Source organism: Saimiri boliviensis, chromosome 1 (genome assembly GCF_048565385.1).
Source record: "Saimiri boliviensis isolate mSaiBol1 chromosome 1, mSaiBol1.pri, whole genome shotgun sequence".
Classification (NCBI taxonomy): domain Eukaryota; kingdom Metazoa; phylum Chordata; class Mammalia; order Primates; family Cebidae; genus Saimiri; species Saimiri boliviensis.
This window is the reverse complement of record NC_133449.1, coordinates 97,858,446-97,873,588: the sequence shown is the minus strand read 5'-3', so window position 1 is coordinate 97,873,588 and position 15,143 is coordinate 97,858,446.

The window sequence follows — 15,143 nt, the reverse complement described above, 5'->3', positions numbered from 1 at the left end:
AGACGGGGTTTCACCATGTTGACCAGGACGGTCTTGATCTCTTTACCTCGTGATCCACCTGCCTCGGCCTCCCAGAGTGCTGGGATTACAAGCGTGAGCCACCATGCCCGGCCAGTCATTTTTATTTCTACACATTAAAAATGACCAATACAAATGTGAAATTAAGAAAACAATTCCATTTACAATAGAATCATAAAGAATAAAATACTTAGGAATAAATTTAACTAAGAAGGTGTAAGACTTCTACATTGAAAGTTATGAAACATTGCTGAGAAAAAGTAATGAACACTTGAATATATGAAAAGATATTTTATGTTTACAGTTTAAAAGACAACATAGTTAAGATGAAAAAACTACTACTCAAAGTGATCTAAGAATTCAGTGGAATCCCCCCCAAAATTTCAGTAGTCTTTTTCTTAAAATGGAAAAGCTGATCCTAAAATTTATACTGAAGGTACAATAGCAAAACAATCTTGTAGAAGACAAAGTTGGAAGATTCTCACTTCCTGATGTTAAAACTCACTACAAAGCTACAATAATCAAAATGATGTGGTTGGTCTTAAATAAAGACAGCTATGTATACTAATGGAATAGAATTGAGAGTCCAAAAATAAACCTATAGATCTATTTCCAATTGTTTTATTTTAAAAGGGTGCCAAGTCCATTCAATGGGGCAAGAAGAGTGTTCAACAAATGGTGCTGAGACAAATTTTTACATACAAAAGGATGAAATCAGACCCCTACCCCATAACATACACAAAAATTAGCTTCAAGTGGATCAGAGACCTAAATTTAAGAGCTAAAAGTATAAAACTCTTGTAAGAAAAAATGTGATATAACATGACCTTGAATTTAGCAATGGACTCTTAGATATGCCACCCAAAGCACAAGCAACAGAATAACAAATAGATAATTTGGGCTTCATCAAAAATGAGAAATTTTGTACTTCAAGAAAGTAAAAAGGACAACCCATGGAATGGGAGAAAATGTTTCCAAGTCATATATCTAAGTGTGTGTTTTCCAGATTATATAAAGAACTCTTACAGTTCAACAACAAAAACCTAATTAAAAATGGGCAAAGAGGCTGGGCCCAGTGGCTCACATCTGAAATCCCAGCAGTTTGGGAGGCTGAGGTTGGAGGATTGCTTGAGCCCAGGAGTTCATAACCAGCCTGGACACAAAGAAAGACAATGTCTCTACATAAAAATTTTAAAAAATTGCCTGTGGTATGGTGGCACACACAGTCCTAGCAACTCAGGAGGTTGAGATGGGAGAATAGCTTGAGCTCAGGAGTTTAAGGCTACAAGCATTCTGCTGTACTCCAGCCTGGATGACAGAGACAGTGTCTCTGTCTCTAAAAATAAAAATAAAAAATAATAATGAGCAAAGGACTTAAATAGACATTTCTCCAAGGAAGATATACAAATGTCCAAAAAGCACATGAAAACATGCTTCCTGTCTTTAATCATTAGGGAAACACCATCAAAATCACAGTGAAAAAACTTCCCTTAGCCGTTTTTCAAGGGTGGTTCTGTGAGCAACAAATTACCTTGGTTTTCCTTTACCTGACGATTTTATTTACCTTTCCTTTATCTTTATTCTCCCTTCATTTCTGAAGAATAGTTTTACTGGACATAGAGTTCTTGGTTCACATTTCTTTTCTTCAGTACTCACTTGCAAAATATTGGGGACTTCTGGCCTCCATGGCTTCAGATGAGAAACTGTTTTCATTCAAATCATTGTTTCCTTTTAGGCAGTGGCTCACATTTTTTCTTTCTCTGGCTGTTTTTCAGAATTTTTCTTTCCCTTTAATTTTCAGAAGTTTAATTATGATTTTTTTGGCATAGATTTTTAAAGATTTATCCTAATTGGGGTTCACTAAGCTTCCTGAACCTCTAGTTTTATGATTTTCACAAAATTTAGGAATTTTTAAACCATTATTTCTTGGAATATTTTTTCAATCTAACATTCTTGCTCCTCTTATTCTCGAATGCTCATTACACAAATGTTAGGTCTCTGAGTCTATTCACTTTTTTTTTTTAAAGTCTATTTTCTCTCTGTTGTTTAGATAGAATAAATTCTCTTTTAATGAATCTGTCCTTTTTCACCTTTAATACCGAGCTCATCCAGTGAGTTTTATTATGTTTTTCACTTATGACATTGTATTAGTCTGTTCTCACACTGTTGATAAAGCCATATCCAAGACCAGGAAGAAAAAGAGGTGTAATTGGACTTATAGTTCCACATGGCTGGGGAGGCCTCAGAATCATGGCAGGAGGTGAAAGGCACTTCTTACATGGTGGTGGCAAGAGAAAAGTGAGGAAGAAGCAAAAGCAGGAACCCCTGATAAACCCCTCAGATCTCATAAGCCTTATTCACTATGATGAAAATGGCATGGGAAGGACTGGCCCCCGTAATTCAATTACCTCCCTCTGAGTCCCTCCCACAACGTGGAAATTCTGGGAGATACAATTCAAGTTGAGATTTTGGTGAGGACAGACAAACCATATCAAACATTTTCATTTAAAAAATAATTTCCATTTTATTTTGTTGGTATTTTATATTCTTAAATTGTTTCAAATAAGTTTATAGTTACTTGAAGCAATGTTATGGTGGTAGCTTCACATCTTTGTCAGATAAGTCCACTGTCTGATTTATCTCAGTATTGCTATCAGTTAATTTTTTTTTTATTCACTTGAGTTATGGCTTACCTGGTTTTTGGTATAATGAATGATTTTCTGAGAGTCTTGATCTTACTTAAATTTCTATTTTAGCAGGCAATTGCCGTATTTTGGTTTAATGTTTAGATTCTGGTCTACTTTTGTGGGCTGTGATTCCAATGACAACTTAGTTTGTGTAGACCCTGCAATATTTTTCTGGTCGATTCATTTTCTGGTCCCCTTTGAGCTTCTGTTAACTTCCTAATGGTCCTACTCAAGGGAACAAAAGGTGCTTCCCTGGTCCTTCTGGTGTGGGATGGGGGATGCCGGACCTGCAGGATGGAGTACATTTTCCTTGGCCTAAAGCCAACTGGTGCTGGTGGGCTTCTCTCTCTCTCTCTCTCTCCAGGTACTGCTAGGGAGGGAGGCCTGGGTAGAGGGCAGGAGCCATGGAGTCTAGGAAGCTCTCTGGCCCTAGGTGGAGGTTTGGAAGACACTGGGCCTGCTGGTGCCATTGGTGAGCTGGAGGGGTTCTCCTACTGCCGTCTCGTGTGGGGTAGGGGCTGGGTCCCTCTGCTGCAGGGAGTCAGGTGTCACACCACTATGAACAAGTGCTTCCTCAAAGTTCCTGCTGAGTTTTTCCTTTACTAGTTATTTGGCCAGACAGCACGAGATTTTCTTGTTGTTTTTATTTTTGTGTCTACTCCTATTGGCAGTTCTGAGTTACAGGCCTCTTGAGTGCCCAGTTCAGGTGTACAGGGAAGATTTTTTTTAAAAAAAGAAAACTCAGGGAGCACTCAGTGATGTTCTTTTAAGACCTGAGGACCCTGTTCAGTCCACCCTCTTTCCACATTTCAGAATCCTTGTATGATTGTTGAATTATCTCCAGAGTACTTAGTTGTATTTACGTGGGAGGAGCAGGAAAAACAGCACTATACTACCTTGTCCCAGAAATAGAACATAATAGTAATCTTATTAAGTTATCCTTACTTTACTTATTAAGTTCTCCTGTACTTCTTAGTATGATCTTTTTTTGAGGTGTAACATGCATGCAGAAAAACACCAGATCTTATGGATACAGCTTGGTAAATTTTCCCAAACTAAACATACCCATGTAACCTGCCCTCAGACCAAGAAATCAGAATTCGTTAGTGACTCAAAAATCCCCTTGTGTCTCTACCAATTACTATTCTTGTTCTTCACAGGTAACTACTACCCCCTTGCTAAGACGACAGATCAGTTTTGTCTTGTTTTCAACTTCATATAAATGGAATTATTTGATAGGTAACAATTTCTCCTGACTTCTTTTATCAAACAATTATTTGATATGTAACAATTTCTCCTGACTTGTTTTATCAAACAATTTTATCAAACAATTATTTGATATGTAACAATTTTTCCTGACTTCTTTTATCCAACATTATTTGTGAGATGCCTCCATTTAGTGCAGAGTTCTGTTCATCCTTATTTCTGTATAATATTCCATCGTATAAATAAAATACAATTTGTTTATTCATTTTACTTTTAATGGACAGCTAGGTTGTTTCTAGCCTACATTTTAAACATTTTTGCCTCACCTGTTTATCTCTTGTGTGTTTAGAATGCATTGATAAAAGCATACTGTATCTTCGTGATAGACTGGCTAATGGTTCCCTAAAGATGTCTGTGTCCAGATCCTTGAAAGCTGTGAATATGTTCCCTTGTCTAATGAAAGGGACTTTGCAGATGTTACTAAGTCAAGGATCTTGAGATGGGGAGATTATCCTGAATTATCTGGGTAAACCCAATGCAATCACAAGGGTCTTCAAAAAAAGAGGTAAGAGAAACAGAGGGGAAAATAGCGACGTGATGATGAAAGCAGATGAGAAGGCTGGAGATGATTTGTTGTTGACTTTGAAGATGTAGGAAAAGTCCAGAGCCGAGGAATGCAGGCGGCCTCTAGCAGGTTGAAAGGGCAAGGAAACCGATTCTCACCAGACCCTCCAGAGGGAGCACAGCCCTGCCGACACTTTGTTTTGATTTCTTAACAAATTTAAAACCACTGACCTCCAAGACGGAAAGGTAATATATTTGTGTTACTTTTAGCCACTAAGTTTGTGATAATTTGCTACAGAAGCATAGGAAAGCAGCAGAATCTTCTCAATATGTTTTGCCTTCATTATTCAATCATGTTCACTTTGCCCTTTTTGTCCCTCTAAGTACTTACAATCTTAAATTCAACCATCTTGAATGTTATTATTGTATGCAGGGATTTCCAAGCCCACCTTAGTCCTGAAGTTTGCCGAAAGGACTCATAGGACTGAGAAAATGTGTCCTACTCATGACTGTGGCTCAGCGAAAGGAGAGTGATTGAAATCGATGAAGGGAAAAGAGCATGGCTTGGAATCCAGGAGAAACCAGATGCAAGCATCCAGGTGTCCTCTGCCAGTGGAGGTGTGTAGAGGCAACCAGGTCTCCCAGCAATGATGTAAGACAACTTGCGGGAAGTGTTGCAGAGATACGCAAGGAGGAGGAGGATCCTACACTCAGCTAAGATGCCAGCTACTCTTCAGAGTGGTCGATGGAGACAAGCAAGGAGGAAAATGTGTTATTGCCTGCCTACCCCATGTGAGGAGGAGACATCACACTAATAATGGCCTTTAAAGATGGGAAACAGTAGTGATCAATAAACCTTTGGAGGGGGTGTGCATGTGTGTCTCACTGGCATTTTTTTTTTTTAGCTGGAGTCTTGCTCTGTCATCCAGGCTGGTGTGCAATGGCGTGATCTTGGTTTATTGCAACCTCCACCTCCTGAGTTCAAGCAATTCTCCTGCCTCAGCCTTCTGAATTGCTGAGATTACAGGCACCTGTCACCATGCCTGGCTAATTTTTGTATTTTTAGTAGAGATGAGGTTTCACCATGTTGGCCAGGCTGGTCTTGAACTCCTGACCTCAAGTGATCCATCTGCCTTGATCTTCCAAAGTGCTGGGATTACAGGCGTGAGCCACTGTGCCTGGCCTCTGATTGAGAATTTATACTATAGGGTCTACACACAATAATTCTTAAAATATGAAACATGTATTCCTGGGAAGTTCCAATCATATTCTGAAATGAAAATTACGAAATGCTTTCAGAAAAATGTAAAGTTAGGGATTGGAGAAGCAGAGGGGAAAGTAAGTCACTTTAAACATCTTGCCTAGACTGACAAGGAGAGAGTAGGGGCATGTGCTCTACAGGTCTCATGCTGGAGGCTGAGAGTAGAAAGGAAATGGAGTTCCTGGAGAGGGAATAGTCGTAAATTATTTTCATACATAATAAAGAAATAGAGTGATTTCGAACATCAGAAGAGATAAAGGAAACAGAATGGAAATATACAACCGAACGCCCAAATTAACAAAGTGAGGAAAGAAAACGTATCTCCAAGAGATCACACTAGCAAACACGAGGAAGAGGGGACATAATAGACAACAGAGCAAAGTAAGCAATAAGCATAAGGTTACATCAAGGCGTTAAAATAGGATACGGAAGTCTTCTCATTCCTCATACTCAGTGTTTTCTAGGCTCGGGGAAGTGACTCTCCGTTGTCTGTTGTCTCACTCCTGAAAGTCTGCTGCTTTCCAACTCCTTCAGGAGCTCCTGACACTTGCATGTCAGTGCCCGGATCTGTCCTCCAGGTCTCTCAGCTTCTCTCCCGATTGCCATCCCTCTGCCCCGTGGCTCCAGAGTTGCCCTATTTTTTCTTCCATTTGATGTCGCTCAGCACCAGTGGTGACCAGCTTGCTTGCTCCAGGCCTCAACAGCAATTTTAACAGACAATTTGTAGTCATCTACTGAATATTTGACTTGAAAATATGTTTTAGTTCTAGAGTATGTTTTTTGCGCTTGAAAATCTTGAAGTGTTCTTAATGCCTTTTTGGTTCAAGAGTAGCATACTATAATGGTTCAGAGTGTGGGTTCTATAGCCAGACTTCAAGTGCCTGGGTTCAAATCTTAGCTGGGCCTCTTCCCCATCATGAGATCTTTGGCAACTGACTTAACCTCTCTATACTTTCATTTTCCTATCTGTAAAATGGTGGGGGAATAGGAGTGGAGTGATTAAATGAAAAACTAGAAATTCTTCATCATCTCCGTTTTGTGTGTCCTTCTCTGTAACTACAATTTTTGTCTTTCTAGCTGATTTCTTCAACCATCGCAGCTCTGATGATCCCTGGACCATATTTGCCTTTCTCCCATTCTACCCAAGCTTCAAGGCTACAGTAAGTAACTACGCAGTAAGTAACTTTACCCCCACCTTGCATACACAATCAAGTCCCTGCCCCATCTCACTTTATACATTTACAACTCTCCTCCCATGCGCCTGTGCATTGGACCATGGGTGCCAAAAAAACCCACATCTGAGCTGATTGATGTCTCATTAAATTCTGTCTGCCGGCCTCCGTGGACTCTTCCCTTCCTGCCTTCTGGCCTTTGTGCTACATTTTCCTTCACTCCCCACTCTCCGCCTCACCCCTGTTTTCACTTCCCACTTCTAGCCAATCGTTTGCAGTGGAAAAGCTTCCACTTTGGTTGAAACTGGGTAAACTGAGTCCCTTGGTTTGTAACAGAGCTCATTTTTGGAGCTCTTCTAGCATCTCACATAATTTGTTTTGGCCATTGCTACAGTCTGAATGCTTTTGTCCCTCCAAAATTCCTCCTTTGAAATCCTTGCCCCTTAGATGATGGTATTAGGAGGTGGAGTGGTTATCTGAAAAACTTTGGAAGGTGATTAGGTCCTGAGGGCAGAGCCATCTCTGAAGCAGGAAGTGGACCCTCAGCAGACACCAAATCTGACAGTGCCTGGATCTTGGACTTCCAGCCTCCAGAACTGTGAGAAATACCTCTCTCTTGTCTCTGAATCACTGGTCTATAGCATTTTGTGGTAGCAGCCTGAGTGGGCGAAGGCAGCCCCACTGAGAGGGCTTGAGATGAGCAAAGGGCTTAACCCATCTGGGTGCTTGATTTTTAAATTTGAACAAGAAGATGTGTTTTGAAAATTTCTGTGTGAGACAATATTCTTGACAGCATCACTTCTGAGCATCAGCTCTGTGCTTCAGGGTGATTGATGGCAGTGTCTGCTTCCGGGTTGCATTTGCATAGTTTTCAGGGAAAGGTTTCAAATGACCAATGTGGGGAACAAAACTGACAAGTGGTGAAATGTCCTGTCCTACCATGAAGAAAGACTAAGTGGGCAAGGTAAATTAGCTTCTGCACACACATGCTTTAATGAGAGGAAAGTATTTTGTGATTCCAGGAAATACAATCTGGTGATAAAATATTTCTCCCATTTTCTTTCCAGGAAAAGGAACATCAATCCTTGAAATACCTGACTTCTGGGAACTGTTAGGTCATGCTCATTGACAGTTGCATGTTACAATGGGATGTTTTCCTTTGGACTATTTGCTGTTTCCCAGAATTTCTCCATAGCAGACCGCTCCCATTGGGAAGGGTATTCCCTGTGGATTAACAGTCTCCGGTGTCTGGGAAATGGTGCCTGAGGAGTGAACAGCCAGACCATCGTGGGCAAAACGTTTTTGGGACTTATGAAAAGCAGGTTTCAAAGGGCAGTCCCAGGGAGCCCGGGACTCACTCACTGGGCTGTGTGACTGGACCTTGGAGCTGGCTCTGCTGAATGAGCCCTGAGGAGGGAGCAAAGCCCCTGGCTTCAAGTCAGCAGAGCATAGGGAGAAGCCAGGGTGGTGAGCAGAGGTGGGGACTGTCATGGTGGAGAAGACCCTCTTCCATTTTAGATGTTGCTACCAGTGGGACAGTTTGTGCCTCCCAAGGAATTGTTTACCTGGGCTGTTCAGAAGGCAGAACTGTGTGTGTGTCTACGGGCTGCAGTAGATGGAGGTGTTCATTCTCTGTGGACTCTCATCAGGTTCGCTCAGGCTTGAGTCCAAACTAAGTGACCAGGAAGCATATGTGGACAGGATGCATGGGCCATGTGTCTCCTGGCAGCTGTCAGGAGCCTGACCCCAATGTGCCCAGGCACGTGTCAGGAGGGGAGTGGAAGGAACTCTTTCTTGGGACCTTCATTAGAAGACGGGAATGCCACTCTGCTGTTTGAGCACTGGCAGCCAGTTGAATTCATCCTTTCTCAACTCTTAGGTGGCTTTAAAGCCAATGTACTTGCTTGAGTTGGATGCCATCGTTAGGTGAATCCACTGTGCAGTCAGAGACGAGCGGGGAGTGAAAGGTGGGGGACATCATCTCAGCCCTTGGGTGCTCTTCCATTTCCCTTCTTACAACTGCTTCTTTCTCATTTGTTCTTGGGCTGGAGAAGACTTTAATGTCAGAGAGAAAGTGCTTCCAAATATTTTAAACTTTCTCCTTAACTGTCAGAAGAAAGGTGCTTAGCACCAGGGCACCAGGAGTGGCAAGTCTGGGTAGAGGTGGGACCATGTGCCAGGCCTCTTCCTTTCTGTTGCTCATTTATCCTTCAACTCTGCATGGACAGCATGGCTTTATAGTCAAGAAGACTTAAGAATAGTAGCACCAGCCCCTGATCTCTCTTCCTGCTCTAGATACCTGAGGAAAACGTAGGGTTGGCAGAACAGACATATGAGTCCATCCTCACACTGCTATAAAGAAATACCGAGACTGGGTAATTTACAAAGAAAGGAGGTTTTATTGACTCATGATTCTGCATGGATTGGGAGGCAGGCCTCAGGAAATTTACAATCATGGCAGGAGGGGAAGGAGGCATGTCTTACGTGGTAGCAGGCAAGAGAGAAGAGTGAGGGGAAGGAGGACAAGCCCCTTTTAAAACCATCAGATCTCCTGAGAACTCACTATCCTGAGAACAGCATGGGGGGAATCACCCCCACGATCTAATCACTTTCTACCAGGTTCCTCTCTTGGCATGTGGGGATTATGGGGATTACAATTCAAGATGAGATTTGGGTGGGGACACAGAGCCAAACCATGTCACTCAAGATAACTTTCTGGCGCCAAACTAGGGTGAAAAGGTAAAAACACAGACAGCTCTCCAGTGATGGCATCCATTTCTCAGATTCTAGCTACTCAATGAGAGCTGTGCACCAATGGATCTCTGCCCCACCACACCCCTTTGCTTATCTCCTTCCTCTGTGGAGGTGGAGAGTGGGTGGAAGGGTGGTTTCTGGAGCAGAAGTTCCTTACCTGAGGTCAGGGAAAGGACATCCTGTGTGACTGTCCCCTCCCCTCCGTCCTGGGGCATTACTGTTTTATTTCAGTGAATACGTGAATATTTATAAGGACTATCTTTTGTTCATTCCTAACCTTAGCCCTTAAACTGATCTTTTCATAAGATACAAAGAGCCTCACAGAACTGTTCAGAGGTTTATTGTGCACAAGAGAGAGTGTGTGTGCAGGTGCACACATGCCCCATATACTCACAATCTCGTAAACAAACGCCACAAAGACAGAGGCCAAGTTTTGAGGTCTTGGAGGACTCACCCACCCTGCCCATCCCCTGACCACTTGGCTTTGGAACCAGGAAGAGCTGAGGGGGGTTGGAGGGAAGGGGAAGTTTGGGAGATGACCTCAATGCTCTTCTCACCCACTCCTACCAACAACCTACTTCCTCTTTTGAGCCAAGCAGCAATAGCAGGGTTGGCTGGCAGGTGGGCAGGGATGGGCCAGGTCTTGGTCCTGTGGGACTCTTCACTGGGCAGGATGAAAGTCTGGGGAGTAGAACCTAGACCCCTTGTGGGAGGGAGAGAGTTTGTTGATGGAGATCCTGGACCTCTCAGAGTGGGGTCAGTGATGGTTGAGTGAGTCCTGGGGAGGACCTGCTGCTCTTTCTGCCTCAAGTCTCACTCATGAGTGGACTAGGAATTTGAGGCTTCTCTACCTGGAGACTTGTGAAGTAAGAGGCTTTGCAGCTGAAAAAATAGCAATGCTAAATTTCACTCCAACCATGGGCTAGGACTTTTATTAACTGTTGAATTGTCCTAACAACCCTGAAGCAGCATCTATTATGACTCCATTTTACAAATGAGAGAAATAAGGCACAGAGAGGTTAAGTGGCTTGTGTAAGGTCACCCAGCTAGAAAATGGCAGAGCTGGGATTGCCAGTCAGCCTGTTTGGCTCTAACCACTACTCATGCTGTGCCTCTAGGTAGTTTGTGACTCATTTACTGTTTGTTAGTACAACCCTTTCCACTCATCAAAGGAAAATAGAGTTAAACATCTTCCTTATTGCATATTTAAAAAGAAAGTCCAGCTAAATTAAACACAAATGTAAAAATAATTAAATAAAAATTATAAAAGAAAACTGAAGCAATTATATTTTACTCTTATAATAAGAGAGACTTTTTGAAGCTAAAACAATAAATCTAGAATATATGTTAGAAAAGACAGATATGTTTGATTACACAAAATTTTCTGGAGGACAAATTATTCTATAAGTAGAATTCAACTGGATAATGATAAAATGAAGGGAGGAAATTTTTCATTTAAAGATTGATAAAAGCAACATAAAATTCCAGAAAAAATTAGTAAATAAGTAGAAAATGGGCCAAAATACATTAATAGACTGTTCATATTCACAAAACCAAATTGAAAGGCTGATAAATATATAAAAAGATGTAGAACTTCATAAATAGCAGGGAAATGCAAATTAGAATAATGTAATTTATAAAAATTAAGAGTGACACACATTATTGAAAAAAATTAGGCAAAGGTTTTCATATACCACTGAAAGATGAATTGTGTAGAGTTTTTGGAAAGCAATATAGCAGTGACTATTAAAACTAAAAATATGAATATATAGAATCAACCTAGGTGTCCCTCAGTTGATAAATGGATAAAGAAAATGTAGTGTATACATACACAATGGAATATTACACAGCCATAAAAAAGGAAATCCCATCATTTGTGACAACACAGATAAACCTTAAGGACATTGTGGTGAGTGAAATAAGCCAGACAAATACTGCATGATCTCATTCATTTTTAGAATCTAAAAAAGTTGAACTCATAGAAGTAGAAAGAGTATCAAAGGATGGTTCCAGAGGCTGAGTTGGGGGGCACACATGAAGACATGTTTGTCAAAGAACACAAAATTTTAGCTAGAAAGGAGGAGTAAATTCAAGAGACTTTTTCTGGGGGCAGGTGAGGAGGACAGAGTCTTACTCTGGTCACCCAGGCTGGAATGCAGTGGTGCGATCTTGGCTCTCCGCCACCTCTGCCTCCTGTGCTCAAGTGATTCTCCTGCTTCAGCCTCCTGAGTAGCTGGGATTACAGGCATCCTCCACCACACCCAGCTAATTTTTGTACTTTTAGTAGAGACAGGGTTTCACCATGTTGGCCAGGCTGCTCTCAGACTCCTGACCTCAGGCAACCTGCCTTGGCCTCCCAAAATGCTGGAACTATAGGTGTGAGCCACCACGCCTGGCCTCAAGTGACCCATTTTTTTTTTTTAACAACATGTAGATTACAGTTAATAACAATGTATTATGTTCTTAAAAACTGCAGGAGTTCCAGACTAGCCTGGTCAACATGGTGAAATCCTGTCTTTACTACTAATAAAAAAATTAGCTGGGCATGGTGGCACATGCTTGTAATCCCAGCTACTCAGGAGGCTGAGGCAGGAGAATTGTTGGAACCCAGGAGGTGAAGGTTTCAGTGAGCCGAGATTGCACCACTGCACTCCAGCCTGGGTGACAGAGCAAGACTCCATTTCAAAAAAAAAAAAAAAAAAAAAAAAAAAAAAATTACTAGGAGGCTAGACTTTGTGTTCTCACTACAAAAATGACAAGTATGTGAGGCAAGACACGTGTTAATTAGCTCAATTTAACCATTAACAATGTATACATATTTCAAAACATCATATGGGACACTACAAATATATACAACTTAAATAATTGATTTTAAAACTAAATAAAAACATGACATAACTTTCTTCCCAGCATCTTACTTCTGGCACCCTATCCTAATGAAAATAAAATCACCAACATGTAAGGATTTATGTACATAAATCTTGTGCCAAAAACTGGATGCAAGACCAAAGTCCATCAGTGGAAAAATGTTTGAAAATGCCTCATTCATCCAGATAATAGAATGCTATGCAGCCACTGGAAGCATGAGTCAGATTTATACCAGTGACTAGGAAAGATTGTCATGATGTGTTTTTAACTTTTCATGCTGAAAGAATTGAAGACCTTCTGGAAAGTCACAAAAGAGATGCAAACAATTTCTCTATTCCTCCTCTCTCAGATGCTCCAGTTCTTAAGATTTTACCATATTTGTATGCTAGCTCTGTCTCTCTGGGCATAAATAACTTTTTATTCTTCTTCTTTTTGCCTAAATATTTCAGTATACATTTCTTCAAAGTGAGGGCATATTTAAACATAATCATAGTATAAGTAGCAAAGTCAGGAAATGAGCTTTGGAATAATACTGTTATTAAGTTCACAGCAAATGGTCCCACTGACGTTCTTTGTTGAAAAAAAAGTAGGTCTCTGGGATTGAATCCAGGATCTGCATTGCATTTACTTGTCATGTCTCTTTGATATTCTTTAACCTGGGACATTTCCTCAGTCCTGTATTCTCTCTCTAGACCTTGACGTGTTTGAAGTGTGCAGGCCAGTTATTCTGCTGGATGCCTCTCAGTTTTGGCTTGTCTGATGTTTCCTCATGGATAAGTGCTGATCGTGTGTTTTTGGGAGGAATATCACAAAAGGGGTGTTAGCCTTTCTCAGTGGCATGATACTTTTTTAGAAAAATTTAGTGGTTTTCAGTATATTTACAAAATTGTGCAACCATCACCACCACCTAATTTTAGAACATATTCATCATCCCAATAAGAAACCCCGTTACCCCATACTCTAGTTATCCTTCCTGCCCTCAGTTATCTCATCCCTAAGCTCTAGGCAACCACTAACCGATTTGCTGTTACTATAGATCTGCCTATTCTGGTCATTTCATGTTAATTAAATCATACAAATTGTGGTTCTTTGTCTGGCTTCTTTTACTTAGCATAATATTTTCAAAGTCTATCCACACTGCAGCATGTATCAATACTTTCTGCTTTTTCTGAGTAATATTGGATTGCATGATATGTCACATTTTATTTATTCAACCATCCATTGATGGACATTTGAGTTATTTCCACTCTTTGGCTATTATGAATAATGTTGCTGTGAACATTGTGTATGGGTTTTTGTATAGACATATGTTTTCATTTCTCTTGGTTATATACATAGGACTGGAATTTCTGGATCATAAAGTGATTCTATGCTTAACATGATTGTATTAGTAAGGATTCTGTAGAGAGACAGAATCAATAGGATACATATATGTATAGAAAGAGATTTATTGTAAGGAATTGGCTCACATGGTTATGGGACCTGGCAAGTCCAAACCTGCAGTGTGGGCCAGGCAGGAGAGACAATGACGCAGATGAAGTCTGAAGGCAAACAGCTAGAGAATTCTCTCTTGTTTAGGGAGGCTGGTCTTGTTCTATCCAAGCCTTCAACTAATTGGATGATGAGGCCTGCCACTTCATGGAAGTGCTTTACTCAAGTCCATGGATTTAAAGTGCTATTTTAATCCCAAAACACCCTCACAGAAACATCTGGAATGATTTTTCACCAACTCTCTGGGCACCCTGTGGCCCAGTCAAGTCGGTACATAAAATTAAACATTGCAGTGATGTATTCTTCAGTAATAAGAGAAAGATGTAGAGAAAAATATAGAATATAAATCTACTTTTATCATGCAATGACCCCCAATCCCTACTTTTATTTATGTATACATAAATGAGCTCCATCAGGGGTGTGCAGGGATGCATGCCAGTTAACTAGCTTTTGTTAGTACAGAGGGGTACAAATAAGAAAAACGTAAGAGGACTATTTATAAAAGGCACTTATAGAATGAGAAGCACGGATGTATTCCATGTATGTAAAATGTGATATCTGTGTATGTGAGTGTGCACATTCATATACAGAAACGTGAAGAGACGATCATTAATAGGTTAATGTCTGTGTGCAAATGTTGAATTTTTACTTTCTCCCTTTTAGTTTTATATTCTTGTCAGCATATATTGTCTATATAATTTTAATAACTAACAAAACTCTTTATTGTAAAAATAAAGAGGGATTGAGGCCATGTCTGAGGCCCTTCACCTATTAGGTGCCTCTCAGTGCCCCAATATTGACTCAATTGTTCAATGCCCTGTCTTCTTGCCTTGCCAGCACTTCTTAGTGACAGCTGAAGTTCCACGTGTATCTGATGCCTCAAGTGCAATAAGCGGCTTACAGCACAGCTCCTTCTTGCTTGGTGGAAATTAAGAGCTCCTGCCATTATTTTACATAAGAGGTAGCAGGGAAGCTGTCCTTGACTAGGTGATTTTGAAGGTATGTTCCAACTCAAAGAAACTGAAACTTGACTTAATTATGGAAATCGGAGCTACTTCTACTCTATGGTTAACCATAGATATAATATAAAAGCCCAGATAAGTGCCCATAATACCCAGCTAG